The 27105-nt window shown below is 30.4% G+C and overlaps 1 non-coding gene and 1 pseudogene across 1 annotated transcript; one reads left to right on the forward strand and one right to left on the reverse strand.

Moving 5' to 3' along the window:
• LOC119612039 overlaps positions 1–27105 on the forward strand; it is a 98373-nt pseudogene that overhangs the window by 19711 nt on the left and 51557 nt on the right.
• Positions 15081–15153, reverse strand: Trnar-ccu. Its single transcript has one exon. It is a non-coding gene; the product is annotated as a tRNA-Arg (tRNA).

Genomic DNA, 27105 nt, shown 5'->3' on the forward strand with positions numbered 1-27105 from the left:
AATTGTTTAGCAAGTGTATTATGCAAGTGCTTTGTGAATATATTTAAATACTTTAAATTATATCAAGTTACATTTTGACAGTACATTCACATATACATACTTACATAATTTAAAGTACCTCTTAATTTTGCATATTTGAGCTTGCAAAATAATAATAATAATAATAATAATAATAATAATAATAATAATAATATAATAATAATAATAATAATAATAATAATAATAATAATAATAATAATAATAATAATAATAATAATAATAACAATAATAAATAAGATATTCGTAGAGGTCGTCGATTTTCTAGACAATATCTGTCATGACATGTATTTACACCGGTTGCTGTGATACGGCTGTAGCATTTTAGAACCTGTAAGAAACATAAGCGCCAGTAACGCTTATTGGTATCAGCACGTAAGATATAAAGATCAGACTGAAATTGCAGAAGTGTGAAAGACAAAATTAGTAGTTAATAGTTCTAATTGAATATTAGATAGATCAGAAAAGTATGCCCGATCGCTAATTATTTCTAATATTGGAAAATTGAACATCTCCTCTTATGAAAACATCTAATCTGGAGGACTCAATCGTCTTGCATAAAGTATTAAAGTACTCTCTACGCCTTCATAGATCTGACTATATGCATGATAAGTTTTCATCTCGGACAAAGCTTACGTATTTTTAGCTGTTCGAGAGGATAAGTTCTCGCCATTTAGTTAACGCTCTCAGAGCTGATCTTTAATAAGTTTTTAGTGATGCCAGTGAAGATAGTTAGTTAGTTAGTTAGTTAGTTAGTTAGTTAGTTAGTTAGTTAGTTAGTTAGTTAGTTTGTTTGTTTTGTTTGTTTTAGTTAGTTGTTAGTTTAGTTCGTTAGTTAGTTAGTTAGTTTAGTTAGTTAGTTAGTTAGTTAGTTAGTTAGTTAGTTAGTTCGTTGTTAGTTAGTTAGTTAGTTCGTTAGTTAGTTCGTTCGTTCGTTTCGTTCGTTAGTTCGTTTCGTTAGTTAGTTCGTTAGTTCGTTTCGTTAGTTAGTTAGTTAGTTATTAGTTAGTTCGTTAGTTAGTAGTTAGTTAGTTAGTAGTTAGTTAGTAGTTAGTAGTTAGTTAGTTAGTTAGTTAGTTAGTTAGTTAGTTAGTTAGTTAGTTAGTTAGTTAGTTAGTTAGTTAGTTAGTTAGTTAGTTAGTTAGTAGTTAGTTAGTTAGTTAGTTAGTTAGTTAGTAGTAGTTAGTTAGTTAGTTAGTTAGTTAGTTAGTTAGTTAGTAGTTAGTTAGTTAGTTAGTTAGTTAGTAGTTAGTTAGTTAGTAGTTAGTTAGTTAGTTAGTTAGTTAGTTAGTTAGTTAGTTAGTTAGTTAGTTAGTTAGTTAGTTAGTTAGTTAGTTAGTTAGTTAGTTAGTTAGTAGTTAGTTAGTTAGTTAGTTAGTTAGTTAGTTAGTTGTTAGTTAGTTAGTTAGTTAGTTAGTTGTTAGTTAGTTAGTTAGTTAGTTAGTTAGTTAGTTAGTAGTTAGTTAGTTAGTTAGTTAGTAGTTAGTAGTTAGTAGTTAGTAGTTAGTTAGTTAGTTAGTTAGTAGTTAGTTAGTTAGTTAGTTAGTTAGTTAGTTAGTTAGTTAGTTAGTTAGTTAGTTAGTTAGTTAGTTAGTTAGTTAGTTAGTTAGTAGTTAGTTAGTTAGTTAGTTAGTAGTTAGTTAGTTAGTTAGTTAGTTAGTTAGTTAGTTAGTTAGTTAGTAGTTAGTTAGTTAGTTAGTTAGTTAGTTAGTTAGTTAGTTAGTTAGTAGTTAGTTAGTTAGTTAGTAGTTAGTTAGTTAGTTAGTTAGTTAGTAGTAGTTAGTTAGTTAGTAGTTAGTTAGTTAGTTAGTTAGTTAGTTAGTTAGTTAGTTAGTTAGTTATGCTTCCAAATTTATACTTAGATTTTAGATTATTTTCCAACACTTTTGTTGAGTTCATTACTCCTTCAATATTTGACTAATACTGTATGTTGTTTATGTTTTATTGTGGATATTATCAAACATTTTATTATATTTTCTGATAAAAACTTTTAATGTTTTATCCAATTTAACTTTTCCGTAATTTTCGACTTAAAAAAATAAAATTATAAACTATAAAAAGTAATAAGACACCTCGAAGGTATAACGGATGCAATAAAAGAAAAGAGACTGACTGTAAAACGTAATAAAAAGTAATAAAACAGCAGCAAAGTTAAGGAAGACATATACCCTACAATGAGTATGATATACTAGCTAATTCTGTAAAAAAATACAACTAGTCAAGCCTACAAAACACATATTCGGTTGAACAAACAAATTGAAATTACTTTTACTTATATAAAACCAAACTTTAAGGTGTATCCATCTTGATTACTTATAGATAATTTTATCTTTATGCGAATCAATAGAAAAATATTCTCTGCCACGAATGCCTTGAATCTTTAAAAAATTTCTAGTAATTTTAATTCTATAAAAAAACTCTCTTATTGTGTTGTAACTGTAATAAGATAAACAAAATATATTTCCTCTTTCTACTTGAATATAGTGTGTACACAAACGAAACTTTTTCCTTTTTTTCTCAAAAAAGTACCAAAACAATAGCCGGAAGATATTAAAATAAAATTTTATAACACAACACATAAATATGATCAATAAGTATTATACATGGAACTACAATACAATAAACAAGAAACAACATTAAGTTCAACAGATGAAAACAGAAAACTTAAAAATTAAACATTGAAAAATCTTATTTTTACAAAAGGAAATTTAATAGACAAATGCTGCATACTTACTTACAATACATACATATACAATATTGTATGTACATATAAGTAGTTACTATTATTTTTTTTTTTTTTTTTTTTTTTTGTCGTTCTGAAGTATTTTTTTGGTAAGTGGATTCAACAACAAAATTGAAAAGTTTTTTTTTGCCACTACGAATATACGAATACGGATATAAAGAGAAACATACTAATGGAAATTCACATGAATTATTAAGCTTAGATAATGGCTGTGAAAAATAATACAAAATCAAGGTAAACACTGAATATTATTTTTTGTTCAAACGATTAGACCATAAACTTGTTGAGGATTATGTTTAAAGAATCTGCAGGAATTATACGATTTCGAAGTATTCAAAAGATTAAGGTTTCTTGTTAATGCATAGTATGTAGTCGATAATTTCTTTGATGGTCTGTCAGTATTTAAAAGGTTTTGCGTGGGTGGACGTTAAGTTCAATGTTATGGTAAATAGGGTGGAGTTCGTTGTAAAAAGATCTTGAAGGATTTGCCGCAAGCTTTTATGTTTTTATGTAACTAACTACTAACTAACTAACTACTAACTAACTAACTAACTACTAACTAACTAACTAACTAACTAACTAACTACTAACTACTACTAAATAACTAACTAACTAACTAACTAACTAACTAACTAACTAACTAATACTAACTAACTACTAACTAACTAACTAACTAACTACTAACTAACTAACTAACTAACTAACTAACTACTACTAACTAACTACTAACTACTAACTAACTAACTAACTACTAACTAACTAACTAACTAACTACTACTACTAACTAACTAACTAACTAACTAACTAACTAACTAACTAACTAACTAACTAACTAACTAACTACCTAACTAACTAACTACTAACTAACTAACTAACTAACTAACTAACTAACTAACTAACTAACTACACTAACTAACTACTAACTAACTAACTAACTAACTAACTACTAACTAACTACTAACTAACTAACTAACTAACTACTAACTAACACTACTAAACTACTAACTAACTAACTAACTAACTAACTAACTAACTACTAACTAACACTAACTAACTAACTAACTAACTAACTAACTAACTACTAAACTAACTAACTAACTAACTAACTACTAACTAACTAACTAACTAACTAACTACCTAACTAACTAACTAACTAACTAACTAACTAACTACTAACTAACTAACTAACTAACTAACTACTAACTAACTAACTAACTAACTAACTAACTAACTACTAACTAACTAACTACTAACTAACGAACTAACTAACTAACTAACTGACTAACTAACTAACATAACTAACTACTAACTAACTACTACTAACTAACTAACTAACTAACTAACTTACTAACTAACTAACTAACTAACTAACTAACTAACTAACTAACTAACTAACTAACTAACTAACTACTAACTAACTAACTAACTAACTAACTAACTAACTAACTAACTAACTAACTAACTAACTAACTAACTAACTAACTAACTAACTAACTAACTAACTAACTAACTAACTAACTAACTAACTAACTAACTAACTAACTAACTAACTAACTAATAACTAACTAACTAACTAACTAACTAACTAACTAACTAACTAACTAACTACTAACTAACTAACTAACTAACTAACTAATAACTAACTAACTAACTAACTACTAACTAACTAACTAACTACTAACTAACTAACTAACTAACTAACTAACTAACTACAACTAACTAACTAACTAACTAACTAACTAACTAACTAACTAACTAACTAACTAACTAACTAACTAACTAACTAACTAACTAACACTAACTAACTAACTACTAACTAACTAACTAACTAACTAACTACTAACTAACTAACTAACTAACTAACTAACTAACTAACTAACTAACTAACTAACTAACTAACTAACTACTACTAACTAACTAACTAACTAACTAACACTAACTAACTAACTACTAACTAACTAACTAACTAACTAACTAACTAACTAACTAACTAACTACTAACTAACTAACTAACTAACAACTAACAACTACTAACTAACTAACTAACTACTAACTAACTAACTAACTAACTAACTACTAACTAACCAACTAACTAACTAACTACTACTACTAACTAACTAACTAACTAACTAACTAACTAACTAACTAACTACTACTAACTAACTACTAACTAACTACTAACTAACTAACTAACTAACTAACTAACTAACTAACTAACTAACTAACTAACTAACTAACTAACTAACTAACTACTAACTAACTACTAACTAACTAACTACTAACTAACTACTAACTAACTAACTACTAACTACTACTAACTAACTAACTACTAACTAACTACTAACTAACTAACTAACTAACTAACTACTAACTAACTAACTAACTAACTAACTAACTAACTAACTAACTAACTAACTAACTAACTAGACTAACTAACACACTAACTAACTACTACTACTACTAACTAACTAACTAACTAACTAACTAACTAACTAACTAACTACTAACTAACTAACTAACTAACTAACTACTAACTAACTACTAACTACTAACTAACTAACTACCTAACTAACTAACCTAACTACTAACTACTAACTAACTAACTAACTAACTAACTAACTAACTAACTACTAACTAACTAACTAACTAACTAACTAACTAACTAACTAACTAACTAACTAACTACCTAACTAACTAACTAACTAACTAACTAACTAACTAACTAACCAACTAACTAACTAACTAACTAACTAACTAACCAACTAACTAACTACCCTGACTAACTTAAAGGCTTCGCAAATCTTCTCAATTTGATATTCCGTTTTCCTGTGGTTCTACCACTGAGTATTTTTAAGTCCCTTAAGATGAAATTCTTTTAATAATAATTTTATGCATTCCTTAAAATCCTTTTCAGCTTTCTGAGTGAATTATGTTTTACAAGCGAAAAATATTTCATATAAATGTGTATGTAAGAAACTAAATTCATGGAATATTTTGTTTCTTTTGACGTTGAAGAATGTATACTACTCACATCAACAGTTTGCTTTTACTTCCTTTACTTAAGGCTGTGTCATTGTAGGGTATTAAATAAGTCATTTACAAGTTCGCTTATAAATATGCCGTTGAAATGCTTAAAATTTCAATACGATCTGCCAGTTAAAGTCTATTATAATCACTCGGTAACAGTTACTTAGTAAAATGTTCATTATCTTGTTAGTATTCTTTTGCAAACCCATAACTTTAAGACTCTAACAATAAATGGCACAAATTAACAAAAATCTTCCATTAAAAGTCAAATAATTTATTTAATAAAAACTAATACCTTGTCTTTTATGGTCTAGTAGTTTGTACATAATTAACTGTCTTCATATCATTACACCTTAAAGCCATTTATGTGTATATTCCCTTTTAACGACTTACTTTTACTTTAGTTAAACAATTCCTCATTAAATATTTAACTACAAATTATTTACTGCTACTCCTTTGAGATTATTATCCAGCTAAAAACTAAAAAAAAACATTGCCTAAAAATAGGCAACATGTTATGAAAAACAACATAGTACATACACAATCCATAATGTTGTCCTAGAAATGTTCACCCTTCTTGCTCGTGCAAGCATTATATCAACTTTAACGTGTTCCAAAGTTTGTATATAGAAAAACTACCCCAAATGTTTATTTTTCCATAAAAGAAAACAGAAAAAACCCAAAAGCCAAAAGCAGAAAAACAACTACAAGAAAAATAAATAAACAAAAATGTTTATGTTAAAATATGTTACAAAAAAAAAGGAAAAATATGAAGGAAACATTGTATTCAAGTTCAGCATCCTGTAAATTTCGCGTGCCATTGACATCGTTTTAAATAAAAATTATAAAAGGAAACGAAAAAATACGCTGTGGGGTTTTCATTCCTCAAAAAAAAAAAAAAAATATTCAAGCACTTTTCAATCACTTCCGCATGAGCGTATGTGTGCTTCAGTAGACAGTCACGTAAGAAACGTGAATGTTGGTTTGATATAAACTCTCTAAAGAATTCAACAAATAGTTGCAAATATACCCACATACCTTGTTAATGTAGATATGTTAGTGAGTTTTTGTCTTCAAGGAAATAGATATTACAATTTTAATACACATTTACAAAATATCAACATAACAACAACTACAAAGTGTTCTATTGAAATTCCTTCCGGGATGTAAGGCCAACCCATAAACTTTAATAAAAAAATGACAGACAAACAGACAGACGAAATGAATATAAATGAAATAATACACATCAAATGTCATATATTTAAGTGGAAATTATATAAATTGCCACCATTAAATTAATTAAATTTATGTATTTGTTTAATTATGTTTGCCAGGCAGGTTTTTTGTTAATTTATTAAAATATTCTACTGGCAATTTACTTTATAATACGGAAAATAATTTTTTAAAGTTCTCTTCAATGAGTGCACAGAAAAAATGGAATTCAAAATCAAACAAAAATTCATAAAGCCAATTATTTTTTTTACTAAATAGGACTTATCACGAAATTCGTAAATCAAGTTACTCAAATTCGTAAATTCTTTATTGAAAAAATTTCAGGATTTTTCTTATTAAAATAATATACTATTTACGAAAAACTTTAATAAACATTTCCAAACAATTATTTTACTAAAACAATAACACAAGTTATTAGTATTTGTACTGAAATTCAAGCAAATATGTTATCTGAAACAGTTAAATTATTTATTGTATTTTGGCAATAATAATAAGCAAATTTTTTTATTGAATCTATAAAATTTTGTTAAAAAATATATTAAATTTTTACAAAAATTTAAAAAAAAACATTTAAAACTAAAAGTAGTAAAAAATTACATATATACTTACAACTTTTTAAAGAAAACGTTTCTAATTCTAGAAACTATTATTTTGTACTGTGAAAAGTGAAACACTTATACATTAAATGTTATAAACCAAATAAGAATTATATCAATTCATTTTAGTACATTCCAAAACTGGTTTTATTGCTGTATTCCATATGCTGACATAAAAATAAAACTCAAACAAAAACATGTATTGAATCAGTAAAAATATTTACTGAAAATTAAATTTATTTCAATAAAGTGTTTGTTAGAAAATATTTTCCTTCTGTGTGAACATCAAACAAATTCGTTACAAACCCAAATAAAAATATTTATAAAAATCGAAATTAAATTTAAGCAAACGATTGTTAAGAAAAGAATTGTGCATATTTTTTTCTGTGTGTATTATGAAAAATAAAACAAAATAAAATGCCATAAATCTGATTTATTACTAAAAACAAACACAGACAACACGAACAGGAGGTCCCTTATCTCAGTATTCTTCCATGTTTAACGGTCAGTGTTATACTTCTGTCAAAAGTCAAAGATTAGACCAGCCCAGTCTAATATAGTCCAGATTATAATCTAGTTCATAGTTCAGATTAAAGTATAGCCTATAGAATAGTCTATAGTATATACTATAGTATACACTACAGTCCAGTGTATAGACTAGTCTATAGTCTGTTGTATAGTCTAGTCTATATTCTAGTCCATATTTAATTCTATAGACTAGACTATAGAAAAGTCTATAGTCTATATACTATAGACTAGACTATAGTCTATAGACTACACTATAGAATAGACTATAGTATAGACTATAGACTAGTGTATAGTCTAGTCTATAGTCCAGTCTATAGTCTAGTCTATAGTCTAGTCTATAGTCTAGTCTATAGTCTAGTCTATAGTCTAGTCTTAGTCTAGTCTATAGTCTAGTCTATAGTCTAGTCTATAGTCTAGTCTATAGTCTAGTCTATAGTCTAGTCTATAGTCTAGTCTATAGTCTAGTCTATAGTCTAGTCTATAGTCTAGTCTATAGTCTAGTCTATAGTCTAGTCTATAGTCTAGTCTATAGTCTAGTCTATAGTCTAGTCTATAGTCTAGTCTATAGTCTAGTCTATAGTCTAGTCTATAGTCTAGTCTATAGTCTAGTCTATAGTCTAGTCTATAGTCTAGTCTATAGTCTAGTCTATAGTCTAGTCTATAGTCTAGTCTATAGTCTAGTCTATAGTCTAGTCTATAGTCTAGTCTATAGTCTAGTCTATAGTCTAGTCTATAGTCTAGTCTATAGTCTAGTCTATAGTCTAGTCTATAGTCTAGTCTATAGTCTAGTCTATAGTCTAGTCTATAGTCTAGTCTATAGTCTAGTCTATAGTCTAGTCTATAGTCGTCTATAGTCTAGTCTATAGTCTAGTCTATAGTCTAGTCTATAGTCTAGTCTATAGTCTAGTCTATAGACTAGTCTATAGTCTAGTCTATGGTCTAGTCTAGTCTATAGTCTAGTCTAGTCTAGTCTAGTCTAGTCTAGTCTATAGTCTAGTCTAGTCTAGTCTAGTCTATAGTCTAGTCTATAGTCTAGTCTATAGTCTAGTCTATAGTCTAGTCTATAGTCTAGTCTATAGTCTAGTCTATAGTCTAGTCTATAGTCTAGTCTATAGTCTAGTCTATAGTCTAGTCTATAGTCTAGTCTATAGTCTAGTCTAGTCTAGTCTATCTAGTCTATAGTCTAGTCTATAGTCTAGTCTATAGTCTAGTCTATAGTCTAGTCTATAGTCTAGTCTATAGTCTAGTCTATAGTCTAGTCTATAGTCTAGTCTATAGTCTAGTCTATAGTCTAGTCTATAGTCTAGTCTATAGTCTAGTCTATAGTCTAGTCTATAATCTAGTCTAGTCTATCTAGTCTATAGTCTAGTCTATAGTCTAGTCTATAGTCTAGTCTATAGTCTAGTCTATAGTCTAGTCTATAGTCTAGTCTATAGTCTAGTCTATAGTCTAGTCTATAGTCTAGTCTATAGTCTAGTCTATAGTCTAGTCTATAGTCTAGTCTATAGTCTAGTCTATAGTCTAGTCTATAGTCTAGTCATAGTCTAGTCTATAGTCTAGTCTATAGTCTAGTCTATAGTCTAGTCTATAGTCTAGTCTATAGTCTAGTCTATAGTCTAGTCTATAGTCTAGTCTATAGTCTAGTCTATAGTCTAGTCTATAGTCTAGTCTATAGTCTGATCTATAGTCTAGTCTATAGTCTAGTCTATAGTCTAGTCTATAGTCTAGTCTATAGTCTAGTCTCATAGTCTAGTCTATAGTCTAGTCTATAGTCTAGTCTATAGTCTAGTCCTATAGTCTAGTCTATAGTCTAGTCTATAGTCTAGTCTATAGCTAGTCTATAGTCTAGTCCTAGTATAGTCTATAGTTCTAGTCTATAGTCTAGTCTATAGTCTAGTCTATAGTCTAGTCTATAGTCTAGTCTATTTTCCGATCTATAGTCTGGCCTATAGTCTAATCTTTTATTGTCTAGATTTCGACATACTGTTTTTTTTTTAATTTTTCTATAATTTTTTCTTCACTTTGTTCATAAATTAGTTTGAACTCCGATTAGCATTTACCAATACATAATTATTAGCAGTAATAATTATTTTCAATTAAGAACAAAATTGTAAAGACCAACAGTTGGTATAATTGATATTTTGTTGCTGACAATTAACAGTCTGCAAAATATTAATCATACGTCGCCCTAAACAAACAGCAAATAAATAACATACAATTAAATATATAAATCATACGTTAGAGTTGACATTGAAAATTTTCAATGCAGTCAAATTATGGAGCTTAATATAAAGTTTATTACTATTTATCAAAAGTTTATAGAAAAAAACTTTTAAAATTTGCTTTATACATACATGGCCCAAATAATTTAAGTGTTAAATTAATTTATATTTTTTTATTATTTTTTATGCTCCTTTTAGCTTAGAGCCAGAAACTTTTTATTTTTGTTAAAATATTTAAAAAAAAAAACGTAAGTTTACCCAAGGCAATTAGCTGCCATTTTTATCAGAGTAAATAATAAAAGTTGAAAACAATTTAAATAGTATTATGTGTTTGTGTTCTAGGCATTATTTCTTTTTTGTTTTAAGTTGTCGTTGTCTGTTTTTTTTTTTGAATTTATTATAGAAAAAAAGAAAGAACCGTAAAGATTGTTGTGCAAGTGGCAGGCATGTTTAAACATGATTTTTATGTTTTAGTTTACAGACATTTTTTTTTCTTCGCTTTCATTTTTCTTTTATTTTTGAAATAAAATGTCATCTACACTTTATACATTGGTGTTAGGCAGCTTTAGTGTAAGCTTTAGAAGGGAAATATACGAGGGTGGTACGTTTTTAAAAGCATACTTCTAGGTTTATTATTTCATTTCCAGATAAAACTTTTTGATTTATAAATAGTTACTTTTCTGAAATCTAGGCCAGATTTTGCTCATTTAATTTTCGCTCTTAATTTTAAATAGACAACAATTTGTTATTTGTATTTCCTATTTCCTTGAAGAATTCTAATAAATAGAGTACATTTTTTCTCATTTAAAAAATTGTCCCCAATGCCAAATGATATTTTTAGAATTCTTAAATTAAAATTACCAAAGGAACCCTTTTTGCAATGTACTTCATTCATCAAACACTCCTCTTACCCTCAATGTACGTATGTGTATGTTTAGGAATCATTCTTCTTCATATTCATGTACTATATTGTCTTAGCCATGGCCAATTTGTCTGTGTCACATTTTTCCCCCCTTTTTTTATTTAATTTTTTATCTTGTTAAACGGTAGACAAGTAGGCTTTTTAGTCATGTTTCTTTTAGCCATGACAAGCTGCCGTCGCTTGGTTTAACTTTCTAGACAAGCGCTAGTAGTCAGTCGCAAGATATGTAAGAAATATAGAAGAAAAAAACTTATGACTTGTGGTTGAGAATATGGTTTTTGAAATAAAGTCATTTATTTTAATACACATGAACAGACAATTTCTGTTGTTGCTGGTATCGCTAATTCAAAAGTGCTGTTGCTGTTACAGCTGCTGTTGTCATTGAAATGTTGTGCAAACATTTTTGTTGCTCGTTTTATCTTTTAAGGCTGATATTTCAGTTATTGCTAATTTAATGGTTTATTTTGAATTATACAAAATTCTTTTTTCATTTTTTTTGTTCATTTGTATTTGTTTAAGAGTTGTTTGAGAGTGTTGTAGTTGAAGAGTAGATTTTCAGATGATATTTTTTAAGAGAATTGTAGTTTGGAGGCAATTTTATAAATAGAATTATACATAGTTTTTACATTTCAATGTTAGATAAATTTTATAAAAATACTTATAAAATCCTTTTAATGCACTCAGAACTCTGAATCTTAAAATATTTTCTAGGTTCAATATTATAGTAAATTAAAACAAGTAAGAAATTATAGTCGGGCGAGGCCGACCATATAATACCCTACACCTTTGACAAAAATATAATGTGATTTAGTTGCCATAAGTTGAATTGTACCATGCCTTAGATATACATACTTAAGCCGTTTATTGTTGAATAAAATTGTGGGCATTTAAGTGAAATTTTGATGGGGGCTTTTCATAGGGGCTAGGGTCATATGAAAACCTATTATTATGGAATTCGTAAGGGTCATCAAGTCTTGTATAGAACTTGGTGTTTGCAGCTTTTTGTCGAGATATGAGTATATTAAACATAATTATGAACTTAAAAGCCCTATTCGGCGGGTTCAGTTGTATGGGGGCTAGGTGAAATAAAGGACCGATGTAAACCATTTTCAACAGGCTTCATCTACGATACCATAAAAGATCAAGTGCCAAATTTCATTGAATTATCTCCAAAATTGCGACTTGTAGTTTGATTACAAGGATTACAAGCCCTATTGGGGGGTTCAGTTGTATGGGGGCTAGGTGAAATAATGGACCGATCTTAACCATTTTCAATAGGCTTCGTCCCTGGGACAATAGAAGATCATGTACCATATTTCATTGAATTATCTTCAAAATTGCGACCTGTAGTTTGATTATAAGGTTTACATGGACGGACGGACAGACGGACGGACATAGCTAAATCGACTCAGAAAATGATTCTGAGCCGATTGGTATACTTTAAGGTGGGTATAGGACCAATATTATTGTGCGTTACAAACATCAGCACAAACCCAATATACCCACCCCACTAAAGTGGTGTAGGGTATAAAAAGTACTTTTAAAAGTACGGAAAGTAGCAAAAAGTCCTCTCTTATAGGTTTTTCTTTGTCAGGGGCTCTATATGTTTAATTTCTTGTTTCTAGGTTCAGTGTTATGGAAAACTCAAAAGAACCAACGGATGAGTTTTTCCAATGACTCACTACCGCCCTATTGTGTTTCTTACACGCCGGTGGCAATTTACGCATAAGGAATTTCCGTTCCAGTATACATGAACTTTGCTTGAGTGCTCGACCATTTCTGCCCTATTGCTTAACTTCCGTTTACAACCACGCAGAAGGGTTGGCCTCTGTTGAATCGGCAACAGCATCTAGAGACTTAAACGGTAGACCGAAGTACTAATCCATCAAATAAGGCGAGACTTTGTTCTTACTCACAGTGACATACTGTGGTAAATCTGGTATGAACAGAGTTTTCTCTGAACATTCCTGGACAGGGAAGAAAAATTCAGTGGTCTCACTTGTATAAGATACCTTTCATCCATCACCATTCAACCCAGCACACTTCTCATTTATCCGACACACTCATAAGAGAACAACAATCGTCGCACTTACTCTAGGTATGTGGGTTGGCAAGTCCCTGTATCATATACAATTAACACCAACTCATTTCCAAAGCCTAGTCCCACAGTCACTCCTCTGTGGGGTATATGTTGTCATTCGGCAACAGCGCCGTTGCCGAAAAAAAGATTTCACCGTGCAACTCACAACAACCGCAACTCACTCTTCCCGCGAATTTGGGTTTAAACTACAGCCACTACGTGGATCCCGAAAGAACCTCAACCAACTGACCAGCCAGGACAAGTCCTGCAGGCGAGTGGCCAGATTGTAGTACCAGATTATGTGGTTCTCTGGTTAGACCCTATGTCAAATCGTACCAAGGACTAGTCGAGGAGTGATGTGACATCACCAGTTTATAGTTCCGGCAGACTAGAAGTACTAGTAGCACCTCTTTACCTTGGGATGAGGGTCTTTCATCAAGGAAACATGCCCCGTAGGAAACAGGCAGACGGTCGGAAAGACAAACAAACAGACACACTGGCGGAAAGACAGTCAGATGGACAGACACACACGTGCGGAAAGACAGACTGACAGACACACACACACACGTGCGGAAAGACAGACTGACAGACAGACGTTGGCTATAAGGAATTATTGTTTCTTTTTGTCAAAATATGCAGCAAAATGCTAATTTTGTTGGAAAAATTTCAGAGGTTGTCTCGGATTTTTGCTCGTATCTCAGTTATTTATAGACCGATTTAGCTGATTTTAAACGAAAATCTTTTGGAAAGCATGTCTGATAGAATTGTTTAAGATTTGGGTTGCGAAGATATCTAGGGTCTTCAAAGAATATATTTTAATAAACAAACAGACAGACAGCAGACACACAAGCGGATAGAGCATGTCTGGTATAATAACATACACAGACATACACAAGGGCGGACAGACAGACGAATATAGCTGAATCGACTCCGTTATCTATAAAGACTAAGGGTCTATTCATAAACTTTTGTCAAAGGTTCATAAATCAAATTTTCATACAAAATTTGTTCTATAAACCTTTGATAAATGTTTATGAATAAGGCAGTAAGAGTATACCTAGTCGGAAAATTATATTATAGAAATTACAGACAGAAGTTTGTCATTACAACTTATATATACCTCCTTGAAGATAAAGGGTATAAAAACAAATCACATGAGGGGTTCGTCACGACCGTCAGAAATGTCCTGTATATGACTTTTTAAATATAATTTCAGTCTTTCTGTAGAAAAAAAACTTTGTATAACAGTTTTATCCTGAGAAAAGTGTTTATATAACAGTTCTTCTATAGAAAAATTTGTGTTTAAAAATGTACTTTCTATTGGCACAGATTTTTATAGAAATATTCTGTATAACAGTTTTCCGTTGTATAACAGTTTTCCATTGTATAACAGTTATATCTAGAGAAAAGATTTTGTATAACAATTCTGGTTTTTTATAATTTTTAATCTTTCTATCTTAATTTTAATCCTTCTATAATGGAAAATAACAATTATAAATGTTTACTGCCCAAAACATTTTAAATCCCCATAAATATGCTATAGATACTGCTAAGTCTAATGAATTAACTTATTTATTTTCTTATGTATCTTTTAAATATTAATGAACTATTTAATAACAAATTTATATAATGTTTAAACTAAATTTATAATTCAATAGAAATTATATATTGAAAAAAATTCTTACACACACTTTACCCCAGATGGGACTCGAACCCACAATCCCCGGCTTAGGAGGCCGATGCCGTATCCATTGGGCCACTGGGGCGGTTGGCAAGCAATTGAAAAATACATGAGCTTAACAGTCAAACAAAACAGCTAACATACATATATTTTTGGCCATAAGTATTTTTGTCTATAACCAAAAATACATAAAAATACTATATAGAATAAATTATAGTAGACAGACAAAAAAAATAAAAAGAGAAAGAACAAGTGTTTTCTTTAGTTGGTCTTTGTTGTATTTGTAACTTAATGAAATATTTATGTGCAAATGTAAATTTGTTTCAAATAGAAATTATTAATGACTTTACGTTTAAAAAACATGTTTAAATAATATATTTGCTCTTTTAACACAAAAAACGTTGCCTATTTTTGGGAGTTCTTAAACTTAGCATCTATTACTTCAGGCAAAGTTTGTGTTTCAATATTATAAATCAATTTTAAAATTAGTTTAAAAAATTTGAACAAAAACATTAATTTTCCAACAATTTTTAGGATTTGTTTCTTATTAAAATCTAATTAATTTTTTATTAATGTTCATTTTCTTTTCTTTACTGACAACCTTTTTTTTTGATTTTCAAGATAAACAATAAATCTTTTCATTGTAAGTGTACAATTAAGGTAAACAATCTCTCTCGTTTACCTTCCTATTTAAATATTTAACTTGACTCTCGACTGGCACTTGTTAATTTTACACAGACTGTAGGAGTAAAAGTACTTTTAATAAAGTATGACAAATTATTATTAACATTTAACCTGTTGCTTGTGACCTCGTTCTCGGTTTATATGTAACTAATAAACTGAACAAACATTGATAAACACACTCACACACACACGAACAAAGAAGAATACGCAGACACCGAAAACGACACAGACTGGATTTGAATGCAACAACAATAAACTTACTACTTCCGTTAATGAAAAGTCAAGGAAATCTCATCTTCTTGACTGTGTTTTAACAATGACCTTATCCCGGTAAAATGAAAACGTGACATGTTGTAGTAGAAATGTTCACACAAACTCGTTTTATTTACATTTGTTTTGGTTTAGAAGGAAATGTGAAAAAAAGAGAGGGAGAGCCGTAGATTTAACAGTAAATAAGAGAGTATTTGGAGTAAAGAGCCACCAAACACTTGTTGTGCGCACTTGTTGCTTCGGTAATAAATTTGTACAACTCCAGCTCATACCATCGGGAGTAAAAAGGACAAACAACCACACAAACTCTCACATACACATCCACACATACTTGTTTACCATTTATTTGTGTCATGCTCTTTTTGTTTGGGATTTCGTCGCTATTATACTCTACATCATTGTAGCGGGCACTATGGACTATAGACTAGACCATAGACTAGACTATAGATTAGACTATAGACTAGACTATGGACTAGACTATAGACTAGACTATAGACTAGACTATAGACTAGACTATAGACTAGACTATAGACTAGACTATAGACTAGACTATAGACTAGACTATAGACTAGACTATAGACTAGACTATAGACTAGACTATAGACTAGACTATAGACTAGACTATAGACTAGACTATAGACTAGACTATAGACTAGACTAGACTATAGACTAGACTATAGACTAGACTATAGACTAGACTATAGACTAGACTATAGACTAGACTATAGACTAGACTATAGACTAGACTATAGACTAGACTATAGACTAGACTATAGACTAGACTATAGACTAGACTATAGACTAGACTATAGACTAGACTATAGACTAGACTATAGACTAGACTATAGACTACTTAGACTAGACTATAGACTAGACTATAGACTAGACTATAGACTAGACTATAGACTAGACTATAGACTAGACTATAGACTAGACTATAGACTAGACTATAGACTAGACTATAGACTAGACTATAGACTAGACTATAGACTAGACTATAGACTAGACTATAGACTAGACTATAGACTAGACTATAGACTAGACTATAGACTAGACTATAGACTAGACTATAGACTAGACTATAGACTAGACTATAGACTAGACTATAGACTAGACTATAGACTAGACTATAGACTAGACTATAGACTAGACTATAGACTAGACTATAGACTAGACTATAGACTAGACTATAGACTAGACTATAGACTAGACTATAGACTAGACTATAGACTAGACTATAGACTAGACTATAGACTAGACTATAGACTAGACTAGACTATAGACTAGACTATAGACTAGACTATAGACTAGACTATAGACTAGACTATAGACTAGACTATAGACTAGACTATAGACTAGACTATAGACTAGACTATAGACTAGACTATAGACTAGACTATAGACTAGACTATAGACTAGACTATAGACTAGACTATAGACTAGACTATAGACTAGACTATAGACTAGACTATAGACTAGACTATAGACTAGACTATAGACTAGACTATAGACTAGACTATAGACTAGACTATAGACTAGACTATAGACTAGACTATAGACTAGACTATAGACTAGACTATAGACTAGACTATAGACTAGACTATAGACTAGACTATAGACTAGACTATAGACTAGACTATAGACTAGACTGTAGACTAGACTATAGACTAGACTATAGACTAGACTATAGACTAGACTATAGACTAGACTATAGACTAGACTATAGACTAGACTATAGACTAGACTATAGACTAGACTATAGACTAGACTATAGACTAGACTATAGACTAGACTATAGACTAGACTATAGACTAGACTATAGACTAGACTATAGACTAGACTATAGACTAGACTATAGACTAGACTATAGACTAGACTATAGACTAGACTATAGACTAGACTATAGACTAGACTATAGACTAGACTATAGACTAGACTATAGACTAGACTATAGACTAGACTATAGACTAGACTATAGACTAGACTATAGACTAGACTATAGACTAGACTATAGACTAGACTATAGACTAGACTATAGACTAGACTATAGACTAGACTATAGACTAGACTATAGTCTGCTACCAAGTTTATAGTCTAGGCTATAGTCTAGTTTATAGTGTAATACATAACCTGGTCTAGTCATTATAGACTACACTATGGACTACAATATAGAGTAGCCTATAGGCTAGACTATAGCCTAGAGTATGGTCTAATCTATTGTTTATTCTATAGTCTAGACTATTGAACTATTAGCCTACCTCTGTAAACTTTGGTTTAACGATTTATCGCGGTGTAGTGTAACATTCAGTCGGTTTGATATCTTGCTGGTTTCGTCACATGCATGACTTAATTGCTCTCTTGTTTTTATGAAAATGTGTGTGTGTGTATGCGTCTATTGTATATATATATTTATGTAATGTTGTTGTTTTCTCTTCATTTACTTACAGGTTGTAGTCACATTTGAAGCTAAATATATATCTCCCGATGATGCTGCTGGCAATTTTGAGCCAACCAATTTGGTACGCTCCATACAACAGCAAAGCATAAGTTGCAGCAGTCAAAGTTTGGATGATGATCAACAGATGCTACTTGACATCGAACAGAACATAGCGAACCTGGAGCGCAGTCTAAATAAAGGTGAATATGTGAAAAATAATGAAAAAAAATAACGAAAAAAAGAAGTTTACAAAAAAATTTAACGTGAATTTCAAGGAATTTAAATTTCTTTAACAGTGCTGTGAAATATAATGAAAGAAATGTAGCATAGTTTAGGGTTAAAAGGAAAAAAAGTATGCAAAATAGCAAAACAAAAGAAAAGAAAAATAAATAAATAACCTGAAATAACAAAATTTTTAAGAAAATAAAAAGAAATAATAAACAAAATGGAAAAATGTGATTATTACAAAAAAAAAAAATATAATAAATTCAAAGAATTAAAATCAAGTAATTACCGTGAAAAATATATTAAAAGAATAGAAAAATATAAAAAGTTTCCTGGAGAAAAAATATAAATAAAAAGTATATTTGAAATGGTTTAATAAATATGAAGAAATTGTTGTATTTAAAAATATATAATATATAGCCTACCTTAAAGCCTTATTTTAAACACAAAAAGTGAAGCCTACCTTAAGGTGCTAAAATTTAAAAATCTAGCTTTTAAACAACTTTTTACTTAAAAATATATTTTAAGTAGCTTATGTGAAAAACAAAACGAAAATATTAAATGTCAAAATTCTACTAACTAGACTAAGGCTGTTTATATAGAAATATTACAATGCACACCTATCCCAGTAATACGAAAGTGAAATTTGGTAAGAAACAAGAAAAGTGTTAAAATATTATAAATAATAAATAAACAAACACAAGTGTCTTAACATGTCTCTCAACAATCACTTTGCCCTATAACACTTCAAATGAAATACATACATACATATGTTTTTTTCATTTAAAAATCCTTACAAATGGATAAAGGAAAATATATATTTTATACAAAATTTTATAGAAAGTTTACAGCGAAGGCATAGTCTTGCTAGGAAAAATACATTTAATTTAAATTAAAAACTAGACAAGTGTTAAATAATGCAATTATTTTAATTTAATGCAAAAAATTCCTTTTTGAATATATGACTGCTTTTTGAATTATAATTTAATAAAAAATAATAAGCATCCTTGAGCAAATCTTTTATAAAAAGAGTTATTTTCTAATCTAAATACAAAACAATAGGACTTTACAGCGCACAGGAGGACAGAATTATTTTTTTTGCTATTAAATCGGACAATTTAAAACGGCAACATCTAACAGCAAATGAAACAAAACTAACACGCATCCAAACATACGTTTTTTGTTGTTGCTTTTTTTGTCAAAGCATTAAAAAAACTTTCTTTTTTTGAAGAAATTTTCAAACTTTGTCTCGGATTTTTCAACATATCTCCTTTATCTATAGACGGATATCAGAGATTTTAAATAGGAAACTTTTCGAAAGTATGTCTAACAGAATTATTTAAGGTTTGCATCCCGAAGATATCTGGGTTCGTCAGAAAATTGATTTCAACAGACACACACACAGACGGACGGGCAGACAGACAGACAGACAGTCAGGCAGGCAGAAGGACATTTGAAAACAAACTTATCTAAGCAAGAGGGTTGCGTAGTTGGACAGACGGATATCGCTAAACCGACTTCTATATCTATTACAAAATTAAAAAAGTTTCTTCTGAAGATCAAAAAAGTATCAAAAAGTCTATAGGTACTCATTAACTCCAAGTTCTAAATGCTTACTTTTATGTTTCTAAATTCAATTTTATAGAAAACTAAAAAAGTACCAGTTAAAGAACGAAAAAGTACCAAAAAATAACGCATCTAGTGCTTGTTCTCTGTTCTCTTGTTGGGACAAGACAACAGAGAACTCTCTGATGAGGGGGGACTCTGGGGATAAGGTAATGAATGAGATGCAATAAGAATCAGATGTATAGGGACCTTGCAACACCTGTTTTCTCTGGAATGGGTCGAATAAAATAATTGTGTGATGGTTTTAAACGGCCATGGATATAACGGTCCCTCAGAAAATTGATTTTAACAAACATACAGACGGACATCGCTGAATCGACTTCGCTATCTATAAGGAATTGAATGACAAACTTATATAGAAGTATATGGACTTATCATAGCTGTATATGTTTTTACTAAATGTGTCTCTGGAATAGGTCGAATAAAAGTGTTGTGCGCTGGTTTCAAACCGAGATGGATATAAACCCCTTCACGAATTTGATTTTAAATCACATACAGATGAATAACTTTGAATCGACTTCGCTATCTATAAGAATTTGAATGTCAAACTTATATAGAAAATGATATGGACCTTATCACATCTGTATATGTTTTTACTGAATTTACCGAATATTTTCTCTGGAATGGGTCGGATAAATCAGATGTGTGTTGGGTTAAACGGCCATTAATATAATGAACCTGCAGAATCTTGATTTTAACTAACATTCAGACGAACATAGCAGAATCGGCTTCGCTATCTATAGGAAATTGAATGTCAACCTTATATAGAAGTATATGGACCTTATCACATCTGTATATGTTTTTGCAAAATGTGTCGAATATTTTCTCTGGAATGGGTCAGAGAAAAGAAATGTGTGTATAATGATCCTCCAGAATATTGATATTAACTAACATACAGACGGACATCGCTGAATTGACTTAGCTATTTATAAGAAAATTAATGTCAAACTTATGTATATAGAAGTATGTATATGGACCTTATCACATCTATATATATTTTTACAGAATGTGTCGAATATTTTCTCTGGAATGTATCAGACAAAAGAGCTGTGTGTTGGGTTAAACGACGATGGTTATCATGGACTTTCAGAAAATTTATATTTACTAACATACAGACGGACATAGCTGAATCGACTTCGCTATCTATAAGAAATTGAATGGTTCTAGGTTCTGAGGCCATTCCATCTGCTTGGTTGTTAATGGAAGTAATGCTTCTGAAATATCCCGAAAAATATGCAACGGAACAGCAATGTTAAAAGATTAGTTAGCTTAAGTAATCTAGAAAAGAGCTTATACATAGCTCGGTGTCAGACATGTTCCTTAGTTGGTGGACTGTAGCTTACTCTGTTGAAAAAGACCACAGTGGAATAAGAGCGTAAAGGCAGGTGTTCATACCCTTCTCATGCATGTAAAGGATATAAAAATGTTTCTGATAAAATATAATAGCTAAAGTGCTCAAATCAAAGCCATTTTAGTATTTAGGACAAAAAATAGGCGAACTAGAAATAGAGGGCGTGGCACCTATCATATGAATTAAATACAAAATTCATGTATCTCGGAAACTATTAGAGCTAGAATCTTCAAATTTTGCACCAAGAACTGTCACATACATTTGAACATTTCGGACTTTCTTTAGGGGGTGTGTGAATCTCTCATATGAATTAAATACAAAGCTAGAATCTTCAAATTCCTAATATGGGTTATTATCGATATTATTTTAGGCTAGCAAAGCACACTAGGTATAGCTAGTTTCATATAAATTATAAATTATCCATTATAAACTCAAAACTCCATTCAAAGCATTACAATTAATTTCCTTAACATATGCATACTGTTTTGTATAGAGTTCAAATACCTAAAAGTATGCAATGTTAACATATTTACACAATGCATATAAGAACACATACATACATAGTCATACTTGTACTACAAAATAACCTTAATCAAGTTATTTATATAAGAAAAAAAAAGAAAAATTTTTAAAATTATGTTTTTTTTTGTATATTACAACAAAAAATACTTTCTGAGAGACATTTTTACGAATATAATTTTTTTCTTTTGCCATTTTGTTACAAATTATTTTCCTTTAATGCTTTGCATGGCAAAAACTTTTTCGAAATATTTTCACAAATATTTTAAAATAAAAAGTATTTACTCCATTAAAGCAAATATTTCTAGTTACCATCATAACATTATTTTGTTGGCTTAACTAAACAATTTGTTTAGCACTCACTGCCTTAAAGTAGGCTAAGAAAAAATGTGTTTTCTAAACAATAACAAGTATGCTGTGTAAAAATAAATATTTACTCAAAGAAATGTAGTCAAGTGTATGTTAAGGTTAAACAAAAATAATTCAATTTAAATAAAACATTAGTCAATAGATTTAAAGGCAAAAGAAATCAAAAACAAAAAAGAAATTATTTTATTTAACATTTGCAACAAATTGTGGTACTAGGCCGGTTAGTAGGGCCTTAACAAATTAATTTCTCTCTGGTAAATGTGAATAATAAAATGTTGTAAAACAAATATTATATTATGGGAGAAAATTAAAGAGGATTTTCTAAGAATTTGCTTTTCAGGGTAATTTATGTGATTATATAATATGTAAATGTTTATGCTCATGCATACATACATACATATGTACATATTAAATGAATTACTTATACATTAGAAAAAACGACACATTTCCATACCTACATTCACCTACATTGTTGGGCCAACAAAAACATCAGCTCTATATTAAATAGTAATACAAACTGTTTTTTTGGATTTACAATAAATCTCTATGTGGATTTAAAAAAATTGTTACTAAAACAAATAATTTAACTTATAAAGACAAAAAGAATCTCCAGAGAGATTCTAAAGGAAAAATTTGACATAAAAAAGAAGGGAAAAAAACACATCAAGGAAATTAAATGGAATAAAATTGTACAAATATGTAATAAAAACAATCTGTCAAAAAACAACGGATGATAAGAAAAGTTAAAGAAAGTTTTTACGGTAAAGTCTGTTCTTACTAGATTAAAGTGTCATATGTGTGATGGAGATATAATTTCTAAGAACTTTAATACGATGTTAAACTAGCAGGAGATTTCATTGAACATATCGACACCTCTAAACTGAAATATTATAATTCGAGATAGAGAGTTTGGAGTTTTAAGCTCATAAAGTGAAAATGTTAAGTTTGTCCCACTCTATCGGAGTTGATGTGTCTTTCTGTCTCTTTGTCCGTCTGTCTGTCTGTATGTCTATATATCTGTCAGTCTGTATGTCTATATATCTGTCTGTCTCTATGTCCGTCTGTCTGTATGTCTGTCTGTCTCTATGTCCTTCTGACTGTCGGTCCGTCTGTCTATCTGTCTATATGCCTGTCTTTATGTCTATATGTCTGTCTCTATGTCCGTCTGTCTGTCTGTCTATATGTCTGTCTCTATGTCCGTCTGTCTGCCTGTCTGTCTGTCTGTCTGTCTGTCTGTCTATATATCTGTCTGTCTCTATGTCCGTCTGACTGTCGGTCAGTCTGTCTATCTATATGCCTGTCTTTATGTCTATATGTCCGTCTGTCTATATGTCTGTCTTTATGTCTATATGTCTGTCCGTGTTTATGTCTTTTTAAAATGAATTTTCTGAAGATCCTCGATATATTCGGAATACAAATCTACAATAATGCTTTCGAAAAGTTTTCAATTTAAAACAAGTAAGAAAGTATAGTCGGGCGTGGCCGACCATATGATACCCTACACCAGTTATGAATATTAAATGTGATTTATTTTTCATAATAAAGCATTTATCTTCAATATTCTCTTGTTCCGATACATTTATGCAATTTATGGATGAAAAACTAATTTTCTGAAAGAGGCTTTATATGGGGGCTAGGGGTAAATATGGACCAAGCCCGATAAAATTTTGTGAATATATTTATATTTACATAATATTTTATTGTGCTGAATTTCATCGCGATATTTGTGTTTATAAGTTAATTTGGGACATTCAAGTAATTTTCTGAAGGGGACTTTGTATGAGAGCTAGGGTCAAATGGGGCCCGATCTTTATGAAATTTGGCAGGGTCATCAAGACTTCTATAAAACTTTGTTGTGCCGTATTTTATCGATATATCTGTATATTTAACATAATTATGAACTCAGAAGCCCTTTTCGGGGGGTTATGTTCTATGGGGGCTAGGTGAAATAATGGACCGATTTTAACCATTTTCAACAGGCTTCGTCCAAATAAAACGTGCGTGCCAAATTTCATCCAATTACCTTGCGCACAAGGTTTCCATGGACAGCCAGCCAGCCAGACGGACGGACATAGCTTAATCGACTCAGAAAACGATTCTAAGCCGATTGGTATACTTTAAGGTGGGTCTAGGGCGAATATTTTTGTATGTTACAAACATCAGCACAAATCCAATATACCCACCCCACTAAAGTGGTGTAGGGTATAATCAGCAAAATCGATGAACTAAAAACGCTATCGAGATCAAATATGTTACATATACATATGTTACATATACATATGTTACATATATATGCAAATCAGTCTTCATAGCTTTACTACAAACTTCATTGCGACTACTTACATATGTAAGTATGTTAATAAGAAAAACGCCCTAAGAAATATATGCGAAAAACTTTAATCAACTCACATTATTCATATGCACACACCTGTTTAAGAGTCAAAAGGGCAAAAACTAAAGGTTTCTGTTTAGTTGTGATCTAAATGAATAACTTTCAAATTGCTGCATTTAAAAAAAAAATTAAAATAACTTTAAACAAGTTCGTAGACAACATTCACAAACTTTTATTAACTGATTTTATCAATACAAATCCTTTCTTTTTGCTACCATTATATTTGCACATACGAATCACAGATAATAATTAAGATTTATTTGAAGTTTTTATTATACCATAAAGACATATTAAAACTTTTACCACGGAGGTGATAAATAAATTTTCATGCATGTATTTGTTTGTAAGTAATAATAGGATAAAGATTAGTTTAAAACAAATTGTATTGAAAAGGACATATAAAGTTAGAATGTAAAATATGGAATTTACATGTGTATTAAGTAACACACATACAACAGCAATATTAAAAAATTTGTCAAACTTGTACAATTCGCTTAGGTTAGAAGGAAAATGTATTGTTTATTACATCTGATTGTTTATGACATCTGATCCGAAAAAAAACCTATGCACAATTACACTATAATATTCAGAAACTCAATTTTTCTGATCATAATTTACTAGAATTTTCCAAACAGTCTTCCAGAAGGATGTGATTTACAGCGAAATACACGTTTACTGATAGTTATATAGTACATCTCTCAGCTTATCCACCTATGGCTTAGCATACGGTTGATCGAGTCATGAAACACCAGATAAACCTGGAATTGGACTAAGGATTAGATAAGTGTTTCAATTTGTACATTATTGGATGCACCTTCGTCATGAATGTAGACAGCAATTTGCTCGAAGGATTACTTTTCATATGAGTGTATTTTTGCAAAAATTTTCTCCGGGAGAAGTAGGATCAAGTAAGATCTGAACTAGAACTGAACTAGAACTGAACTAGAACTGAACTAGAACTGAACTAGAACTGAACTAGAACTGAACTAGAACTGAACTAGAACTGAACTAGAACTGGACTAGAACTGAACTAGAACTGAACTAGAACTGAACTAGAACTGAACTAGAACTGAACTAGAACTGAACTAGAACTGAACTGAACTAGAACTGAACTAGAACTGAACTAGAACTGAACTAGAACTGAACTAGAACTGAACTAGAACTGAACTAGAACTGAACTAGAACTGAACTAGAACTGAACTAGAACTGAACTAGAACTGAACTAGAACTGAAAGAACTGAACTAGAACTGAACTAGAACTGAACTAGAACTGAACTAGAACTGAACTAGAACTGAACTAGAACTGAACTAGAACTGAACTAGAACTGAACTAGAACTGAACTAGAACTGAACTAGAACTGAACTAGAACTGAACTAGAACTGAACTAGAACTGAACTAGAACTGAACTAGAACTGAACTAGAACTGAACTAGAACTGAACTAGAACTGAACTAGAACTGAACTAGAACTGAACTAGAACTGAACTAGAACTGAACTAGAACTGAACTAGAACTGAACTAGAACTGAACTAGAACTGAACTAGAACTGAACTAGACTGACTAGAACTGAACTAGAACTGAACTAGAACTGAACTAGAACTGAACTAGAACTGAACTAGAACTGAACTAGAACTGAACTAGAACTGAACTAGAACTGAACTAGAACTGAACTAGAACTGAACTAGAACTGAACTAGAACTGAACTAGAACTGAACTAGAACTGAACTAGACTGAACTAGAACTGAACTAGAACTGAACTAGAACTGAACTAGAACTGAACTAGAACTGAACTAGAACTGAACTAGAACTGAACTAGACTGAACTAGAACTGAACTAGAACTGAACTAGAACTGAACTAACTGAACTAGAACTGAACTAGAACTGAACTAGAAACTGAACTAGAACTGAACTAGAACTGAACTAGAACTGAACTAGAACTGAACTAGAACTGAACTAGAACTGAACTAGAACTGAACTAGAACTGAACTAGACTGAACTAGAACTGAACTAGAACTGAACTAGAACTGAACTAGAACTGAACTAGAACTGAACTAGAACTGACTAGAACTGAACTAGAACTGAACTAGAACTGAACTAGAACTGAACTAGAACTGAACTAGAACTGAACTAGAACTGAACTAGAACTGAACTAGAACTGAACTAGA

The sequence above is a fragment of the Lucilia sericata genome, unplaced genomic scaffold, assembly GCF_015586225.1.
Source record: "Lucilia sericata isolate MDLA Ls3-8-SP2 unplaced genomic scaffold, ASM1558622v1 Contig001586F_arrow, whole genome shotgun sequence".
Taxonomy (NCBI): Eukaryota; Metazoa; Arthropoda; class Insecta; order Diptera; family Calliphoridae; genus Lucilia; species Lucilia sericata.